The sequence below is a fragment of the Panicum virgatum genome, chromosome 6N (genome assembly GCF_016808335.1).
Source record: "Panicum virgatum strain AP13 chromosome 6N, P.virgatum_v5, whole genome shotgun sequence".
Lineage (NCBI taxonomy): Eukaryota > Viridiplantae > Streptophyta > Magnoliopsida > Poales > Poaceae > Panicum > Panicum virgatum.
In genome coordinates, this window is record NC_053150.1 from 5997044 (window position 1) to 6018524 (window position 21481).

Below are 21481 nucleotides of genomic sequence, written 5' to 3' on the forward strand. Positions count from 1 at the left end.
GTAGGATTCACACGTGGGTGCACAGGGTGAATCCGAACTTCGGTAAAACAAATCACCGTGTCTCTTTTGCTTCATCTTTATTTCGGTTTGATTTACTTACCTTGCATCATAGTCTTTGAGTTTGAATTTTGCTTCCGCTCGATCTACTTGGGTGTGCTCTACTTGTGTATAGGAAACTAGTTAAATTGTTAGAAATACAATGCAAGGGATACACTTCAAGTTTCATATAGGTTCAAACTCGAGAAGGGGGACATTTCCCTGCAGTGGCCTATCTGCCTGATCAGACCGGTGTGACGGCCCAGTTTTTTAAAATGTTAATCAGGAGAAATTAAACCTGTCATCATGCATCATTAACCAAGAAGCATCAGAATGAATGCATGTGCATGCATGAATATCTATGTGTATGTGTGTCTATGTGCATAATAAATTGAGTTGGCATGTCACTAATGTCACGATAAACCAAAGTCTAGTTGAAGTCAAAGTGAGGAAGTAAAATTTTGTACATGAAATGACGAGTTCTTCAAATTACAGTTTCGAAACGTTTAAATTATCTTTCAAATTGTAACGAATAAGTTTTAAAAATAAATTTTGAACCATTGCTCAAATTAACTTTTGTCCAAAACCAATGTTGTAGTTTTTCGAAAGATGAACAACTTTCATGTTCATGATTTTTCAAGTTGCCACGCAAAAACTTGAGAAAATTTTGAATTTTGAAAAGGGCTATATTTCGAATTTGCAAGAGTTTAAAATTAACTTTTAAAGTAGGTTTCAAATGAAAAAGTGACTAAAATGAAAGTTGTAGATCTCGAAATTTTAAGCAAGTTTGGTATTCAAAAGCTTTTTCATTTGACCTTTGGAATAGGAAGAAAAATTGAGTTTACAAACTGGAATTTTGAATTTCGAGTTAATTACAGAATTGCCCTCACTCCATCTCCCTTCTCTGTTTCCCGCCGCGCCCCCGACCCAAACCGCTCTGCGCCCCGTGTTTCCGCAAGACCGGCTCCCCTCTGGCAGCTCCCGTGCGTGACACACACCCCCGCCGCTGCTCTGCTCGACACGCCGCGGACGTCGTCGCCGCTCTCGACATCCGTGTCCACGCGTCGCTCGTCGAGCCACTTCGCCGCCGCTCAAGCAGTCCTTATCGGTCGCCAGCCAATTCCACTTTCTCCTCTTCGGTTTGTAATCCCCAGAGCCGAGCCCCAGCTCCTTCTTGTGCCAGAGGCGCCGCCCGCCGTCGCCATGGCTGCCGAGCTCTGAGCTCGCAGTGGCGCCGCCCCTCTAGCCTCCCTCCGCTCGACCCAACCCCCCAGAGAGTTTCCCCTAGACCTCCAGCAGCTCCTTGACCCGGACGCTGCCGCTCCCTGTGCCAGAGGCGCCGCCGGCCTCCATGAGCACCGCCGCCATGGTTGCCGCTGCCCCTGCTCCCGCGGAGCCCCCACCCCCGGTCCTCCTCGGCCTAAACCGACCGCACTAGCAGCTCCCCCTCGTCGCCCTAGTCCTCATCGGCCAAGCCCCGCCGCTTCCCCCTCGCCGGAGTGGCGCCGCCGCGGCACAGGCCCGCCGCCGGCCGCCGGAGCACGCGGAGCCGCCGCCACAGGCCACCCCGAGCCGCGCCGAAACCACCCAGAGGTGGCTGTTCGGCTGATTTAAAAGCCGACTGATTTCGGCTGATTTAATAGTACCATGTGAGAAGAAATAAGCCAAAACAAGCCGAAATAAGCCCGGAAAAGAGAAGCGAATAGGGCCGTAGCTCTAGGTCTCCTCTACCTCCCTCACCCCAGGCCCCTCGCCGCCGGCTACCGGAGTCGCCGGAAACACGCCGGCGCTGCCCTCCCTGCGCCTCCCCTGTTTTTGGTCCGGCCAAGGGCCTATTTGCGAGGCCCCAATTCTTCCTTTGGTGTTTTCTACAAAAACTAGGGACCCATCTGCAATATTTAGTTTTGTTTTCAAATTATTGATGTGAACTTGTAAATTCAACCAAAAAACGTACAAAAATTCTAAAATAGCAAATGAGAACTTTTTGGAATCCTTATCAAAATATCTACCCTTTAGAATCATAATATAACAAGTTTTAGTTAGAAATGTCTGCTGCAAAAATAGATTTATGTTTAATAGTGCATAAAGACTAATTGTTTTTACCTTTTTAATAACTAATGTTTGAAGCCATGTCATGCTATGAAATGTTTATGGCAGAATTTGCATGTGATTATAGTGTTACTATAAAAATTTTATGGTCATTTATCATGTTTAGTTATAGTTTTAATTAAATCTTGATTTATGCCTAGGTTAAATGGTTTTATTTCTTCAAGTTGTTCTACTGTGTTTCATGAGTTGAAACTTTTACAGTACCTTTACTTTGGTTCTTAAGTGCTATAGAGAAAGTTTGAGAATTTTTAGTTATGCTTAACTAAACCAAATGATTTTTGGTGAGGAGAACTACATTAAATCAGGAAAATAGTTTCTGCACCTAGAAAAATCTGATATTTTTACTAGAGCTGTTATTTGTGTACTGAATCTTTCTGGAAAAATTTGAACCTCTGAAACTTAGTAAAAATACCTGTAGAAATTATTTTTTTTCTTTACTGCAGATGTACATTGTTCTATTTTTCATGACCAGAGGCTAAGTACAACTTGACTTGTGATATATATATATATATATATATATATATATATATATATATATATATATATATATATATATATATATATATATATATATATATATATATAGACACACACACACACATGTAACTAGTGTAGGTTGAATTACTTAAGTTGCATGTTTGGATGAAGTGTTGAAACTCAACCCTAGATTCTTTTATGAACTAAAACATATTAGATTTTACTCTATAAACGATTGCCCAATAAAATATGAATGAAAGTGTTTCACTCTTTAACTTCGGTTTTGTGGGCTACAACTTTATCGTGAAGGAAAAATAATAACATCTACATTGTTGAGCAACTCGAAACGGTGCAATCATCCATATGCATTGCTGCATTTCATTTAGGTTCGATAGATGAACCACGTGAAGGATGTGACGTTGGTGCCGAGCCAGAAGATGGTGAATGGTGGACACGTCTAGAAAATGGACGGATGGATCCCGATGTGCACGACCGAAGGAAGATGCTCGCTGAGCAACTATCCGATAACTAACACTGACATAGTGTTAATCCCAGGCAAGCCCCGGTGCATCGATTCCAATATTTTAAATGCTATACCAATTTATGTTCTTATTATGTATCTGTGCATTTAAGTTTACAGGAGTTGACTGGAACCTTAGTTGAATGATCCCTAGGTTCCCTCAGTTGATCTACTAGTATGTGTAGGTCGTTAGTACCGCCATGCTAAATAGGACTCGGTAGAAGTCGAGTGATTTCCTGTCACTCGCGAGAGTTAGGACCTTTTGGATTATGGAAAATTTATTGAGGACAAATTAATGTGGAAAGGAAATGGAGACCGGGCGGAGATGAGTTTGGCTAAGGATATGAATTGGATGGAAAGTAAGTCTCCGCCTATGTCAGTTGAGGACCGATCTGTTGTGGCAGTGTTGATCGAGGATTGAACAGTGCTAACCACATGCCAGAAGTAGGAGGTAGTCGAAACCGGCAAGCTCAGTACCATATGCACACTAGTAGTATGAACTTGATACTGTCTTCCCAGTGGTGCTGGTGGGTAAACTCATGGCTGACCCTTTGTAGGTAACGGTGGGGCTAGCAGTCCCGAGTTGCAGGGCAGTTCAGCTATTCGGTGTGCATATAGGAAACGGTTGACTTGTATAGTCCGACGGGGCTTACACATGTCGTGTGTGTTAGGTCCACCTTGCAAGGTTTAAAATCGGATCGATTCGCCGTGACTCGCGGATATGAGAGCCTTGATCTCTTTGTCACATCGTAGTAAGAAATTGAAATGAGGATGAAATGATGATGCTATTCTTGGAGGATTAATTTGATATACCATGCTTATTCTAGATATTCTTGCAAACCTAGTTAATACTTGCTACATTAAACTTGAGCTAAAATGATGAAAGTAAGGACTCATTTTTAGATGCTTTTTGGCAAAACAAACCCCTCAAGCCAAAAGCCTTACATGTCTAGATAATGGGCTAAGTATACCTGTGACAACTCCGAGTTTTAAAATGCTAAGCAAGAAATATTAAATGTAGTTTCATGCTTAATAAACAAGAGAAAGTCAAATTATGCATTTCTTTTTTGAAAATAACATATGTGTATGTATGTGTATGTGTGTATGTGTACATATGTATGTGTGGTTATAAATTTTGTTCCTTTAATATTTGTAAACTTTCCCGCTCAACTTGTCATGATAATTGTAGCATAACTCACATTTATAGTTTTGTGTTATACAAGTTTACGTAAAAGACCACTTTCAGATTCAAAAATTTAATTAACTAAGAGTTCAAATTCTAGTGGTGAGAAATTTCAAATAACTTTCACACCAATGCAAATAGGCATATGAAAATGAATAGACATGTTCACCATGAAAAGATTAGTAAATGTCTAGTTGAACTCTAGGGGTACAAGTGACAAAAATAACATGAAATGATAAGTTATTTGAATTATAGTTTTCGGAAATTTAAAATAACTTTTAAACCATTGCTCGAATAAACTTTTTGCTGAAATAAAAGTTGTAGGTTTTTAAATTCTCTACAACTTTCATATTCAAAGTTTTCCTTGTTTCAAAAGAATTTTTTGAGAAAAATTCGAATTTGAACCAGTCAAATCTCTCTCTCTCTACTCTCTCTCTCTCTTCTCTCTCTCCCTCCCCTGTTCTGCGCCGGCCGGCCGAGCCGCCGGCCACACGCCGCCTCCCCGGCCAGAACCGCCTCCCCATCACCGGGTTCACCCAAACCGGGCCCCTCCATTCCGTTCGACCTCGCCACGCGGCACCGCCCCCTGCACACACGCCGAGGATGGCCGTCGAAGCGCCACAGCGACGCCGTGCGGAGCCGGCCGACTGTGCCTCGCTCCTTCTCGCGACCTTGACCGCCTAGAGTCTTCCCTCGAGCTCAGAGACGTCCCCGACCTTCCCTTCGTCGCTCCTGAGCCCGAGAACCAAGCCCCGCGTGCCCCCTTTGCCGGGAACGGCCAGCGCCACCGCTCGTCGGTCTCCCGCGGAGCCCCCTCTTCCACCCTCCCTCCGCCCCAAACAACCCCGCAGCAAGCTTCCCGGTCCTCCACCGGTGCTCCCCGACCCGCTTGCCGCCGTCCAGGCCCGCCGGACCGCCGCCGCCGCCGGAGCCCCTGCTCCGCGGAGGAGCCGCCTCCGGTCGTCCCGCGCTCAACCGAGGCCACCCCGAGGTTGCTCTCGCCGCCCTCTTGCTCCTCCCCCTATTCCCCCTCGCCGCCGGCCACCGCAGGCACCGGATTCTGGCCGCCCGCCGTCTCCCCTGCTCCCAAGTCCGGCCAGGGGCTTATCTGTGAGGAAGTTAATTCTTCCAGGGACCTCTGCGCAAAAAGAGATCTTTTTCCTTTTTGTTTTCCAAAGCAGTGAACTTGTAAAATCGGTATAAATTTGTAGAAAAATCAGAAAAATGCAAACTAAATTGATATGAGTTTCTTGTTACTAGATCTACAACTTTCATTACATGCACATATTTATTTTATGTCTATATTTTAATCTAGGAAAAAGATTAGATTACATAGACTATAATTATTCTAGGAGTTCTGCTCAGCATCTGTGGGTGATTTTTGGCTGGTAGCTACTTCATTCCATGCTTAGTTTTGTGTAAAAATTTGAGCACATTTAGCACTTAACTAGATGAAACCCTAGTCTTGACTAGACCTAGTAGAATAATATATTCTTTTATTTCTGGATGTTCTGATATAGACATATGTATGAAACTTTTTCTGTGTACTTACAATACTAGATGAACATCACTGTCCATGTTTTGTTATTTTTAGATTTGTTTAGCTAGCTCTGTGAATTAATCCTTAAAAATCGTGCTATATTGTGATAAATAGTTGTTGCATCTGGAAAAATCTAAATTTTTTACCATTGCTTAGATTTCAGAAGATAAGATAGCATACAAACTTTGAGAGCCAAAAACACTTTGTAACTCTCTGTACTAATTAGTCTTGTTATATGTGAGTTAAAATTGTCAATTTTATTACTCTTGTTTTATGTCTAGAAAAATTCTATTAAATTTAAAGTGTGTTTAGAATAATATGTAGATCTCTCTGTAAAAATTTGAGATTCAAAAATATTGTAGTTTAATTTGTGTAAATTTGCTGAATCTATTTCTAACTTATGAAGTGTTGAAACTCAACCCTAGATTCTTTTATGAACTAAAACATATTAGATTTTACTCTATAAACGATTGCCTAGTAAAATATGATTGAAAGTGTTTCACTCTTTAACTTCGGGTTTTGTTTGAATTACAACTTTATAGTGAAGCAAGTTATAAATTATTACCATCACAACAACTCACCCATGTGCATTTCATATAGATACTACTACTCTCGCTGACGGAACGTATGAGCTGGTGCCCGAGTCCGAGAGTGAGCAGCGTGAAACTCAAGTGAATCTAACTGAAGCTACTGAAGACCCGAACCCGATTTCGGAAGAGCCCAGAACTAGTTACGCCCAGGAAGGCAAGCCCCGGAGCATGTCCTTCTATTTTTAAATTTATGCAACTTATTATCGTTCCTATCTATTTGTACATTTAAGTTTACAGGAGTTGACTGGAACCTTAGCTGCATAATCCTAGGTACCGATGCTTGAACACTAGTGTGTGTAGGTCGCTAGTTAGCTATGCTAATGGTTCGGTAGAAGTCGAGTGATTTTCTGTCACTCGCGAGAAATTATAGGAGTTGGTTGTTTACTACTTGCTACAACTATAAGATCTACGGGCGGGGTCGTGATACTCGGGATGCCCCGTCTGTTTAGTGAAAAGTGATAAGGCCGCAGTGTGTGGTAGTGGTGGTTAAGCGTTTGAACGTACTAATCACATGCCGAGAATATGGTAATCGGTAAGCTTAAGTACTGGATTGAACCGCGGCCGGAATATACTCCCCACCGTCTTGACGTCGTTCTCATCTAGCTAATGACGGGTGCAGAGCCGGGCTCTATAGTCGAGGGCGGTGGGCCTATTCCATGAAGCGGGAATTGAAGGGAAAAGTTGCACGTGTGACTCTGGGAGTAACCACGTGACGTGTGTTTAGGTCTACCTCGCCAGGTTAACAAGTTCGATTCGAATCGTCCGTTTCTCACCGGTTATTGAGACTGCTTAATCCTTTTGCCACATAGAGTAATAAGTGGAATATATATATGATGATTATTGTTGGATGATGAAAGATAATTGTTTTACACCATGTATGTTATTAGATAGATGCTAATGTAGAACGGTTAATTGAACTAGAACCCTTAAGCTAAAATTTGAAAATAAGGACCTACACTCTATCGCTTTTCGGCAAAACAAACTCCTCAAGCCAAAGGCCTTGCATGTCTAGGTAGTGGGCTAAGTATACTCTCAGTCGGAGTATTAGTATACTCAGCCTTGCTTGTGGCTCATTTTGTTTCAGGAGATACTTTTGAAGACATGTTTGCCAGTCTGACCTGGCCTTGCACTCTTCCGCCTGGTTGGTCCGTGGAGTGGGATACCTCCCCGGCCAACGATGACAAGAACGAGTGATGTCATGAATCGGGCTTCATCGTGACACCCATATCGTCGTTAGTTCTCGTGTTTACTTTCTGCTAAAATAAAGGACTCTGGTGAACTTCTTATATGTTGGCTTTACAAAGCACTTTGTTAAGTATGGAACTTGGTTTGTAATCCTGAAATTATGTTAAACTCTCTGTGTTGTAATATATGGTGTAATGTTGTAATTTCTGGACTCGCCTTCGCGTGAGTTATGCTGCTTTGTTCGATCCAGGTTTAAGTGGTTTTATCGGGAATTTACCAGACGGACCTCCGATGTGATCCGTCTGCTGTGCGAGTTAAACCTAATTGCCTTTGCAACGATGGTTAGCACACTTAAGCCGGTTTATGTCGGGCGGTTCTGCCACAATACCCTTAGTCGGGTAAGCCTTGCTGAGTATTAGTATACTCAGCCTTGCTTGTGGCTTGTTTTTCAGGTGGTACATCTGAGGATATGGATGACGTCATGTACGGGCTTCATCATGACGTCTTATTTCGTCGTTAGACTATCGTTCGTTTTCCGTCACACTTGAACTCTGTATTTTCTTTTGTAAGATTCAAACCCGGTTTGTAATAATAATTCAGTTTCATACTCTGTTCTGTAAAATTTGCGGAATGTTGTATTCTTTGGACTGCTTTGTCGATCCTGTTTCAAGTGGTTTAATCGGGATTTTACCCGACAGCACTGCCGGATTACTCCGTTTTAAGTGTGTGTTAACCCTGGTTGCCATTTCGGTGATGGTTAGTGCACTTAAGCCGGATTAATTTGGGCGGTACTGCCACAACCGGTCTGACCAGTCTGGCGGACCGGTCTGACCGATTGTAGGGTTGAGATGGCGGACTAGAGGGGGGGTTGAATTGTCCTTTCTAAAACTTTAAATGTTGCCGGCTAACCGAAACAAGTGCGGAATTAAACTAATTGGTCTAGCAAATACTACACCCCTATATCTAAAACTTGCACCTTACAAAAAGATCAAGTGAGCAACTAAAGTGACGGGCTAGGTAGAACTCATCTACACAATTCTAATTTTTAAGGTCACACAAGTCTATGCAACTAGTACTCAAACAACCGGGGAGCTCCTACACATACTAGTATGCAAACTTCACAAAATCTAAGGACAACTGGTAGTTCTCAAAAGCAAGGCTACACAAGCCAAACTAGAGAGCTCAAAATTACTTAGCTACACAAACTAAGCACAACTAATTAAGCTACACAAGATAATTAGCAACACTAAGATCTTTACTTCTATGCTACAAAAGCAAGAAGATGATTAGCAATCTACACAAACTAACTAATCACTAAAGCAACTACACAAGCACAAGATATATATAAATGTAAATACAAGGCTTGTGATTTGGAGAATGCAAACCACCGAGAAGAGTAGACAAAGTTGATACGGTGATGTTTATCCCGAGGTTCACTAGGTTGCCACCAAGCTAATCCACGTTGAGACAAACTCCCAGATTGCCGCCGATCCTCTTGCTTGTGGTGACTCTCAAGTCACACTCTCCCACGTGGAGTGCTCACACTGAGCTCTAGCACATGATCCAGCCGGACCACTTATTGCTCTTCGCATCTCGCTCAACTAAAGTTGCTCTTCGCGGCTCTCGCGGGGTGAGCACAATACCCCTCACAATCACTTCTCCGGAGCACCGCACAATCTTCTTGCGGGCTTCATGATAGAGACATGCCACCAAACCGTCTAGGAGGTGGCAACCTCCAAGAGTAACAAGCACCACCGGCTTGCAACACAATCACCTAGTGCCAAACTCTTGCAATCTCTCAATGCAATGCACTAGAATCGCTCTCTCACTTAGCGAACATGATTAGCACTAAACACAAGTGAGTTGGAGGGATCTCAAGCACTCTCACACAAGGACACCAAGTCCCCAAGGTGCTCAACCTCTCAAATGGCTGGCCACCACCTCTATTTATAGACGGAAGTCCCAAACTAGCTGTTACACTCAAATCCCGTGAAAACAAAGGTTTCGCGGACTGTCCGCCTCACAGAGACCGGACCGTCCACCATTCAAAACTAACTGCTAGAACTGCAATGATTGCATGTCAGAGTCAACTGTTAGAGCCTCGGACGGACTGTCCGCACCCTTGGGACAGACCGTCCGTGGTTCAAAACTTCGAACCAACTGATTTGCAAACATCTCTGACTAAATCTGGAAGTGACCGGCGGACTGTCCGCACCCAGGGGCGGACCATCCGCCGTTCAAAAAGTGAGCACACACAGAAACCCCAGTGTTTCTGTCCTTGAATTTTTAGTAGGAGGCGGACCGTCCGTCCCCAAGGGTCGGACCGTCCGCAGTACATTTGGAGACCCAAAACAGAAAGACCAAGTTTCTGCACCCGTTTCAATTTTTAAAGGCGGACCGTCCGCCCCCAAGGACCGGACGGTCCGCAGTTCACTTTGGACCACCATCTAGAGCCAAGAATAGTTCTGTTCGAGCTCAAACGAGATAACGGCGGACCGTCCGCCCCCCAGAAGCAGACTGTCCGCAGGTCTATTTCCAGCAGAAATGAACCTCGGTAAAACAGCCATAACTCTTAGCTCCGATGTCCAAATTAGGTGATCTTGGACTCTATGAAAAGCTTATTCAGAGGGCTACACAACCCAACTAAATACTTAATCCAAAACACAATGGATCAAAACAGTATTCCATTCTAAGAGCCAACCTAGTGTCCGGAGAACACCGAAGAACCTTTCTTGCTTCCCCAAGTTGATCAACATCAATTCCAACACTTTCTCCTTTGCAATTGTGCCAACAACACAAAGTGAACAACACCATGTGCATGTGTGTTAGTATTTTCACAATTATTTTCAAAGGATTTTCACTTGATCTCACCATGCCACTCGATCCTAGCAACATCGCAATGTTAAATCGCTCAAGTGGCACTAGATGACCGATATGCAAACAAGTTTGTCCCTCTTGCTAGTACGGCCATCTATCCTAAATCCGATCATGCACTTCTCTACACAACCTTTGACCGGTGAAATGAAATGCCCTACAAGTGATACCTTTGCCTTGCACATTCCATTTCATCTTCCCAAACATTGATGCCACACAAGCACCAATCTCCATCAAGCCTTTTGATCATCATCATGAGTCAACACTTGGCTTGATCTTCCTTAAATGATATGATCAACTCTATATCATCACATGACCTCTTTGGTCCATCGATATTGACCTTGCTCGCTCTTCACTGTCGCCTCGGTCCATTGGTGCCAAGTCTTACCCAAGCTTCACCGCCTCGCGGTCCATCGCTTCAAAGTCTTGACTTGCCCTTCACCATTGCAACCGGTCCATCAAGCCAAGCCTTGTCTTGATCTTCTCCACTTTGGTCACATGACTACATATCATGTCTCATATACAATGAGTTCCTCCATCACACTATATGAGCATAGCATCAATCCTTAGCCATTTCTCCTCCATGGCACATGTTGCTCATATTAGTGTCTTTGTGTGGATTAATCACCTGTGTATCTCAACATAAACACTTATTAGTCCACCTAAGTTGTCAATCAATTACGAAAACCAAACAAGGGCCTTTCACCGGTCCTGGCTGAAGCAGCAGGGTCAAGTGCTTAAATTTGAAGAAAAGCCTATTCACCCCCCCCCCTCTAGGCTACAACATCGTGTGATCAAGATCCTTTCATAGTCGAACAAGTTTAGGGACCGGTAACACACTTTACCCATATAAGAAGGGTAAAGTCACCCAGCCATCCATCTCTTACCACTTGAATTGGCCGCATACCTGGGGATGATCTCGGTTACTCAACCAAATTTTTTTCCAATGCGCACCAGCGACTGGTGGAAAACATCTTGAGTTGTTGGGAGGTGGTCTTAAAAAAAACTTGTCGGGCGATGGTCTACGCTAGCGTCGTCATCGGGCTGAGACACGGGTCTACTCTGCTAGTGGTCATTGCCCGTACTACCAGCTAATTAACTTTGCACTTGCAGCTAATTAACTTTGCCCTCTGGTCCGGTTTATAAGGCATATCACCCGCGTATAGGGAGGGGGGGCTTGTGGCCCCCTGCCCCCACACCGGCTCCGCCCCTGCGTGCATCGCCACCAAAGCTTGTCGCCTCTCCTAGTCTGCCTTGCCCACCATCCCGAAAGCCTACTATTCTATAAGCAAGAACATTAGGTTTGGACACGGTCATTCCACATAGCACCAAGTCATTTCAGCCACGGCGATTCTCTTTGCCACCCCTAACAGTCTAGCATGGTCATCATGTACCTTTCTTTAAGCATCCGGAGATATCGCAGCTTGCGCACCTTCAGTTGCTAGACTTGGCCAACAACAACTTGACAGGACCAATCCCAAGAGAGTTTGGGAAATTATCTACCATGAAGAATTCCATAATTAATTCTCCAGGATCGCAAACTGATGGGTCCAATTATCAGGATAGAATTGACATATTCTAGAAGGAAGAAGAGATGGTATTCCAAATAATTCTTCAGCTCATGAATCGATCTTTAGACCATTATTATTCCCGGAAAGCAACAAGACTTTAATCATAGTCGTCGCAACCTTTCTTTAATCATGATGAAAGTGTGGCCTCCCCACAAGAATTAAAAAATCCTACACTGGCATTGGCGGCCTCAGCATCTAGGGGGCTCATTCCTTTTCCTCCCTCTTCTTCTTCCTCCTTTCCCTTCTCTCATCCTCCTCCTTCCTCTTTGTCTCCAATGGAGTTCTTCGGGGTAGGGGGGCTTGAGCTCCCCCCCACTCCCATGCTAGCTCCGCCCCTCAATGACCCACAGGGAGTCAACTTCAGACCCTCGATGACCCATCGATTTACAGCAATAGTCCTGGGCTCTGTGGTCTTCCTTTGGATATTCCTTGCACAAATGCTTCGTCACCTGCATTGAACAAGAAAAATGATGAAGATTTCGACCAATGGCTGTATTACTGTGTGATTGCTGGGACTATTTTTGGGTTTTGGCTAGGGTGTGGGATGATATTGTCCATTCCGAAGTTGAGTTATTATGTTTTCAACTTTGTTGATTATTGCTAATTCGCTACTACTGAACAAAAATGTTGGATCTCCAATATGGCGCAAGCTTCTTTTAACGTGTGTACCATTCCGTCTGCTTCATGTTAGAAGTTAACGATTTCATTGCCCTGACAGGTGGAACCCACCTACAAAAATATTTATTTTGCCCTGAGAACATATCCCTGGTCTTCTTCCCATCGATTGCTGCGGCGGCACGTACCTGTCTGCGGCCGCCAGGGCGCGCTCCGCGCTGTGCGCACTCTGCCACGCCGTCACACGCGTCGAGCGCCGCCCGCATAGCCTGCACCAAGCCCCCCTCCCCCACCTGAGCGGCTCACGCCCTCTGCCCCGCCTGTGCACATCCCTGCCGGCGGCGCTAGTAGTAGCCCGTAAACATTCTACTCAACCTAGCACCTCGTACCCACCCATTCGAATCGCCGTTGGATCGGATTTCCGAATCTTGGTGCACCACAGGTTAGGGTTACCTATTTGCTCTGTTACAGTTAGAGCGGGGATGGCGGCGGCAGGCGTCGAGGCGGCAACGGCCGGAGCGCTCGTAGGCGGAGGTCGAGGCGGCGGTGAGCGGAGCCGCCGCTCGTGGCAAGGGGTCGAGGTGGCGGCGGGCGTCCAGGAAACGATGAGCGGAGGTGTCCCTGGCCGCAGACCGGCCGCATCTTCCCCAACTCCGGCGGCCGCGGTGCGGCCGCGTCTTCCCCAACCGCGGCAGTGTCTTCCCCAACTCCGGTGGCTGCGTCTTTACCAACTCCGGCGGGTTTAGAAGAGAAGGGGCTCGGGGGAGACATGCCGGCCAGGCGGTGGGGTGGCAGGAGGGCGGCTTTAGGGTTCTGGCGGTGGTGGAGGTATCCGGGCCAGGTCGGGGTAGGGGCGAAGCACACCGCGATTTGCCTGTTGTTACCGAAACCCGTTGTGTTTAGTCGCACCAATCTTAAAGTCCATTGCATCTCCTGACCTTCGATTTCCTATGGGTACGTAGCACTAGGTTTAGTAAATCCGCACCGAGTAGTAGCCCTCGGCGTGGAGATTCTAAGGCGGAGGGAGAGGCCGTGGAGTCGAAGAGCAGATTGGTGCGGGTGTTGGCATAATCCTCATGGAGCTGGAGGTTGTCGGGGCCGCGAGCACGTGGTGCGACGCTGACGCTGTGGGAGCGGGAGCAGCGTGGGCACGGGGGCGGGTTGGAGCGGGAGTTGGAGGAGGAGGAGTGGAGGTCACGGCGCGTGGTGGACTTGAACGCCGGCGATGTTTCAATTCATCTGGGCATGCTGATCGATCGATACCCTTTAATTTCTGTCGTTGTAACACCCAGGTGTTTGAGCACATGCTAATTAAGTTTAAGATTTTCAAATCGAGTCAACAATGTTGGGCGGCCTTCATGCGCGCTTGACGCGCGGTGAGCATCGGCTCGCTGCCGTGCCGTCCTGCGCCACTCCGCTGCTGCCCGTGTCGCCCTCATCTTTATCTCGAGCCACCAACTGCTCTCTCACTCGCACGCGCCCCTCTTCTTCCTCCTCCCGTGCAAGAGCTCGAGCGGAGCAGACTCACCACCGCCCCTCCCATCGATCTCCTCCCTCCGGCTGCCCTGCTTCGATTCCTTATGCCCAGACGTTCCCCACCACCTCCTCCAACTTTCCCAAACCCCAACCGAACTCCTCCTCGGCCCAATCGACGGGAATCGAAGCTCTAGACCACCATGAACAGTAGCTCCACCCCTCACCATCGAAGTCCTACCTCCGGTCCTTCTCCATCCAACCTAGGTATAGAAATCGACTCCCCTCGACTCACTTATGCTCGTGCTCTCCTCGTTCTTACACGTTCCCGTTGTTCCCGCGCTCGTTCCCAAGCCATGCCGCCGCCGGCATGCTGCTGCTCGCCGCAAGCCACGCGCACGCGCTGAAAGGCCCTTGTTTGGTTTTGGTAATTGAGTGACAACTTAGGTGGACTAATAAGTGTTTATGTTGAGATACACAGGAAATTAGTCCACACAAAGACACTAGTATGAGCAACATGTGCCATGGTGGAGAAATGGCTAAGGGATTGATGCTATGCTCATATAGTGTGATCGAGGAGCTCATTGCATATGAGACATGACATGGAGTCATGTGACCAAAGTGGAGAAGATCAAGACAATGCTTGGCTTGATGGACCGGTTGCAATGGAGAAAGGCAAGTCAAGGCTTTGAAGCGATGGACCGCGAGGCGGTGAAGCTTGGGCAAGATTTGGCGCCGATGGACCGAGGCAACGGTGAAGAGCGAGCAAGGTCAAGATCGATGGACCAAAGAGGTCATGTGATGATATGGAGTGGATCATATCATTTAAGAAAGATCAAGCCAAGTGTTGACTCATGAAGATGATCAAAAGGCTTGATGGAGTTTGGTGCTTGTGTGGCATCAATATTTGGAAAGATGAAATGGAATGCACAAGGCAAAGGTATGACTTGTAGGGCATTTCATTTCACCGGTCAAAGGTTGTGTAGAGAAGTGCATGACCGGATTTAGGATAGATGGCCGTTCTATCAAGAGGGGCAAACTTGTTTGCATATCGGTCATCTAGTGCCACTTGAGCGATCTAACATTGCAATGTAGCTAGGATCGAGTGGCGTGGTGAGATCAAGTGAAAATCCTTTGAAAATGATTGTGAAATGCTAACACACATGCACATGGTGTTGTTCACGTGGTTGTGTTGGCACATTTGCAAAGGAGAAAGAGTTGGAGTTGTTGTTGATCAACATTGGGAAGTAAGAAAGGTTTTTCGGTGTTCTTCGGAAATTAGGTGGCTCTTGGAGTGGAATACTGCTTTGATCCATTGTGTTTTGGATCAAGTATTCAGTTGGGTTGTGTAGCCCTCTGAATTAGCTTTCCATAGAGTCCAAGATCACCTAATTTGGACATCGGAGCTAAGAGTTATGGTCGTTTTACCGAGGTACATTTCTGCTGGAAATAGACCTGCGGACGGTCCGCCCTAGACCTGCGGACGGTCCGCCCTTCAGGGGCGGACGGTCCGCCGTTATCTCGGTTGAGCTCAAACAGAACCGTTTTTGGCTCTGTGGGTGGTCCAAAATGACCTGCGGACCGTCCGGTCCATGGGGGCGGACGGTCCGCCTTTAAAAGCTGAAACGGGCGCAGAAACTTGGTTGTTCTGTCTTGGGTGCCCAAAATGACCTGCGGACCGTCCGGTCCTTGGGGGCGGACGGTCCGCCTCCTACTGAAATTTCTGGGACAGAAACACTGCGGTTTCTGTGTGTGCTCACGTTTTGAACTGCGGACAGTCCGCCCCTGGGGAGCGGACAGTCCGCCGGTAACTTCCAGATTTAGTCAGAGACGTTTGCAAATCGGTTGGTTCGAAGTTTTGAACCGCGGACAGTCCGCCCCAGGGGCGCGGACAGTCCGCCCGGGGCTCTAACGGTCGACTCTGACACATAATCATTGCAGTTCTAGCCGTTGGTTTTAAATGGCGGACGGTCCGGTTTTTGTGAGGCGGACAGTCCGCGAAAACTCAGTTTTCACGGGATTTGAGTGTAACGGCTAGTTTGGGGCCTCCCTCTATAAATAGAGGGTGTGGCCGGCCATTTGTGAGGCTTAGCACCTTGGGGACTTAGTGTCCATGTGTGAGAGTGCTTGAGAGCCCTCTACTCACTCTAACTTGATAGTAATCATCCGATCGAGTGAGAGAGCGATTCTAGTGCGATTGCTTTGAGAGATTGCATCGAGTGGCACTAGGTGATCGTGTTGCAAGCCGGTGTGCTTGTTACTCTTGGAGGTTGCCACCTCCTAGACGGCTTGGTGGCAAGAGGCTCCGTTGAAGCCCGCAAGAAGATTGTGCGGTGCTCCGGAGAAGAGATTGTGAGGGGTATTGTGCTCACCCCGCGGGAGCCGCGAAGAGCAACTCTAGTTGAGCGAGACTTGAAGAGCAACAAGTGGTTCGGCCGGATCATGTGCTAGAGCTCGGTGTGAGCACTCCACGTGGGAGAGTGTGACTTGAGAGTCACCACTAGCAAGAGGATCGGCGGCAACCTTGGAGCTTGTCTCAACGGGGATTAGCTTGGTGGCAACCAAGTGAACCTCGGGATAAAAATCACCGTGTCAACTTTGTCTACTCTTCTCGGTGGTTTGCTTTCTCCAAATCACAAGCATTGTATTTACATTCTTCTATATCTTGTGCTTGTGTAGTTGCTCTCTAGTGATTAGTTAGCTTGTGTAGCTTGCTAATCAACTTCTTGCTTGTGTAGCTAGAAGTAGAGATCCTAGTGTAACTAGTTAGCTTGTGTAGCTTAATTAGTTGCTCTTGCTTAGATTGTGTAGCTAAGCAAGTTGAGCACTTGGATTTGGATTGTGTATCCTTGTCCTTGAGCATCTAGTGAGCTTAGGTTTGGCTTTGTGCTTTTGCTCATTAGATTTGTTTAGGAGCTCCCCCGGTTTGTGAAGTACTAGTGCTTAAGCTTGTGTGTCTTGGCATTAGAATTGTTAGGAGAGCTCTTACTAGCTTGGCACTCCATTTGCTTTGTGTAGGATCCTTTTTGGAGGTGCCTTAGAGTCATAGTTAGAGGGGTGAAGTCTTGGCTAAGCGAATAGTTTCAATTCCGCATAAGTTTCGGTTAGCCGGCGTAATTAATTTTAGAAAGGACTATTCACCCCCCCTCTAGTCCGCCATCTCGACCCTACACGCGCCTCTGTGCCGCGCCGCCGAGCGCCTCCACTCCGCCCGGCCCTGCTGAACCCTCCCATGGCCGCCCTGTCGTCGACCACTCACCGGAGCGCCGCCACACGACGCCACCACCACCGCCGAGGTGCTGCTCCCGCCGCCAGCCCTCCCCCGGCCACCCCAGCTCTAACCGAGCACACCTACAGTTAGCCCTCATCCCCTTCATGCTCCCCCACCCCTCCCTTGCAGCCGGCATGGCCTCCCCTTGTCAAAATCGAGCTCCCTGAGTTCCTCCTCTGCTTCAGTTCACGTGAAGGACCTCGTGCAGCAATTCAAACAAGTCTAGGGGGCTAACTGCACAAACCAAGACTCAGGTGAATAGTGCCACGAAGGGCTCTTTTGCAATAAATCAGCGGAAACTTTGAAAAATCATAATAAATCGTAGAAAAATCAGAAAAATGCAAACTAAATTTTTTTAGATTCTTTGTGAGATTTTATTTCCAGTAGTGCAGATTTCTCGTATTTTTCCTGGCTGTTTGTTAAGGTTTTAGTGTGATTTCATATGCTCTGTCTGAAAATAATTTAATGTAGAATTTTTTGCTGGAAAGTGATAAAATGGTAAAACTAGTTTTGTTAGCCTTGTGTTCATGCCTAGTATCTATGATAATTTTCCTGGATTTGTTTAGTTAACTTTGCATGCCTTTTCCGATTTATCTTGTTTTGAATAGCTGAAAACTAATATATTTATGTTTAATTATAGTAAAATGCTTTTGCTGCAAAACTAATTTTTTTGGGTTCCTTGCAATGTCCTCTTCATGCTCAATTTTATTCCATGATTTATGCTTGCTGTATAAGTTCAGTTCCTAATTCTTGCTCTAGCTTCCTCGTTCGTGTTTGCATAGTGATCGTTTGTCGTCGCGCGGGTTACGTCTGTGCATCATCGCATGTGTTGAGTTCATGTGTCTTTGCATAGTGCTTCATCACGTTTCACTTGTAGCATGTCATTTCCATGTCACCGCATCATGCTAATGCATACGCATCGCTTCATGCATTTTAGTGACCGAACTGTCGGAGGTCGAACCCGTGGAGCCCGCCGAGTCCGTTGAGCTTGAACCCGGAGTCCAGTTCGCGGCCGAGCCCGAAGTTAACCGAGGCAAGCAGCTAAGCATGAATCCTTGCTCCTATCTAATCTGATTCAATTAGTTATCTCACCGGGTAATGTTGGGTTATATATAGTATGTATGTATTGCATTCTTATACCTATTTGCGTGCATTATCCTTCCTTGATTTGTTATCCATGTCCTTGTCACTAGTTAGTCAGTTAATCACTTAACTTGACTAGATGCTTAGCCCTGCTTAGAATATTTATATTGCTCGCTAGACAGGAATAGTTTGGAGGATCACATTTATCGGTTACCCTTGATCGCACTGGTTCGGCTTGGTGGTAAAGGTATGGTAGTATCGAGGTTCGAGCGGAATGGTAGGGTCTAGAGAATGAAGTCACATGGTCATAGTCCGCTTGGACCGATTAAGGACCGTCCGTGGATGACGTTGGTTTTGAACAACTTTTCGTGCTACCACATATCCAATATAATGGTACGGATGAGCCAATTACCTTCTTTGACTTGATCATTGATGTGCAGTCCTAGATACGTGGCTAAGGGCTATGCAGAGAGGCTTAGAGGTGTCCCCGGGTGGACCTATGTGTAGAAAAGTTTAGAGATGTCTCCGGTGGAAACTAAGTCTCTACGCGTAAGCTAGGTGTGAAGATTTCAATGATCGAGCCTTGTTGGGAACGGTTGACGTGAGTACCCCCTTGCCCGACGTGATCGGTTGGGTGAGCCGCATGGTTCTCGCGTCGTGTGGGTAAAGTAGTACACCCTTGCAAGGTTTTAATCAATTCGAATTGCTATGCTCTCGGTTATGAGCAAGCTCTTTATCCCATGAACTCCTCGTAGAAAGTTCGGTTCGGTTGGAAATGGTTCATGGCACTTCTGTGACTCATTATATATTATGCTCTTAATCAACTAAAATTTTTGGGGTTTGGGTAAAAATAATTGATCTTGCTAGGTAATAGTTTAGAGAGCTCTTGCTATGTAATAATTACTTAACCCTAAAGCTTTCAATTGAGCCTTTGCATAATCCATACTTATTTAATCGCGTAAGTCTTGCGAGTACCTTTTGTACTCAGGTTGCTTTCTAAACCTAGTTGCAGGTGTGCCGGAAGTGGTGTTCGGCCACTTATACCCCGCTGATCCAAATGTGGGGGAAGAGTAGGTCGTTGCGGCTATGGTGATGTCTTTGATAAAGGCATCATCATCGTAGTATGTTTTTATCGTAATCAAATTTTGTGAGAGCATGTAAATATAATAATCTTTAAGTTTCTGAATAATATGGCTTTCGTGAGCCCAAGGCTTGTAAAGGAAGTTTGAACCCACCTATATCGAACTTGTGATGTTAAATGTGTAAAACTGCTCTTGTGGATCATCGGCAATATACGTGCTTGTATAACGGTACGTGTGCTTAATCCTGGGTATGTGGCAAACACGTACCGGGACTACCGGATTTGTGGTCGTTTTAGGTGAATTGTGTTGATTAAGCACCTCTAAGATGTGGATTAACACGTGGCATGTCGAGAGACGGACACGTGTTAACTCTCATCTTAATAGATTAATCAATAATTTTCACTTAAACCGAGTACAAATTGGGTGGTTCTCACAGTCGTGTCTCTTATCGATGATGGTTTGCAGAGGAGGACGGGGACCCGTACCAGGTGCCGATGAGGGCGAGCCTGACGCGCGCGCTGTGGTGGCTCGTGGACAGTGCCACCGCCGGGGACTCCCTGGTGTTCCACTTCTCCGGGCATGGGGTGCAGAAGCTGGACAGCAACGGCGACGAGGCGGACGGCTACGATGAGGCGCTGTGCCCGGTGGACTTTGAGGACCCCCGCGGCGGCGTCATCCTGGACGACAAGATCAACACCACCATCGTGCGGCCGCTCGGCAGGGGCGTGAAGCTGCTCGCCATCGTGGACACCTGCCATAGAGGCACCATCCTCGTCCTCCCCTACCTCTGCCGCCTGTCCAGGTACACGTCGTCTTCCCTGCATCACATCACTCGAACACGATCCCCTTAGACCAACCAACGGAACAATCCCGGCCTGATACTCGAGTTGAATATGAATCCTTCGTCTTCTCTCCAGGACCGGGTACTGGCAATGGGAGAACCGGCACCAGAGAGCAGAAATGCACCAGCGGCGGCCTCACCATCTCGATCAGCGGCTGCGGCGAGAGCCAAACCTTGCAAGACACCACGGTCAGTGAGACACAGCCATAGTGGCTCGGCTATCTACCAACTGCAGAAGGGCAAAACTATTTTTTCCCACCTCCATTAGTCTCCGTTAGACCTTCGCCCGTCCAAAATGGCACACACTTCAAAAGAAATTTGCGCAATGGTACACAAGTGTCCACGAATTTTTTAGTGCCATACACATAACCACGACCTTGCATAATAGGATACAGATAAAAGACTCCTGCTACTATTATTAGGACATACTAGACATGTGTATCTCGTGATGAAAGCAATACGAGGATCTTCTCCAGAATAGTAGTGTCCTAAGCTACTACAGTATGTATGCAGAATATAATCGTTCTAGTGCGAATGAGCGGTAATAGCGTTTGTCCGCGACGCCCACGCTCCAATCCGCTATCGTCGCACTTGCCGTGGTCCCCGTTTCTCCAAACTATCCTGATGCGATTATTGATATGGAAACAACTGATCCAATATAATCCTCCAATTACAACGATGTCGTCCTGGCCCCAGCTTGCCGGTAGCCCGCGTGCACGCTTCGCCACCGTCTGCCCGCGCCACCGCCGTCCCCAGCCCGCGCGCACGCTCCGCCGCCGGTTGCCCGCACGGCCGCCGTCCCCGGTCCGTGCAGTGGCCGGCCCCACGGCGACCCCGCCGGCACTCTTCTCGGGCTCGCCACAGGGTTACGACTTCTCTCCGCAAGATCTGAGGCCTCAGTCCGGAGTTCGTGGTCCTCTCAGAGCTCGAAGCCGGCGGCGACGGCACCATGGCTGGTGAGTTCACGGCGATGCTGGAGCAACTGTGGCGGTTCCTGAGTCGACGTCCGCGGCGTAAGGGGAGGGACGGGG

General features: G+C 46.9%; 1 pseudogene; it reads left to right on the plus strand.

Moving 5' to 3' along the window:
- The first annotated feature begins 20064 nt into the window (after nt 1-20064).
- LOC120678652 lies at nt 20065-20835 on the plus strand (annotated as a pseudogene).
- Nucleotides 20836-21481: the final 646 nt, after the last annotated feature.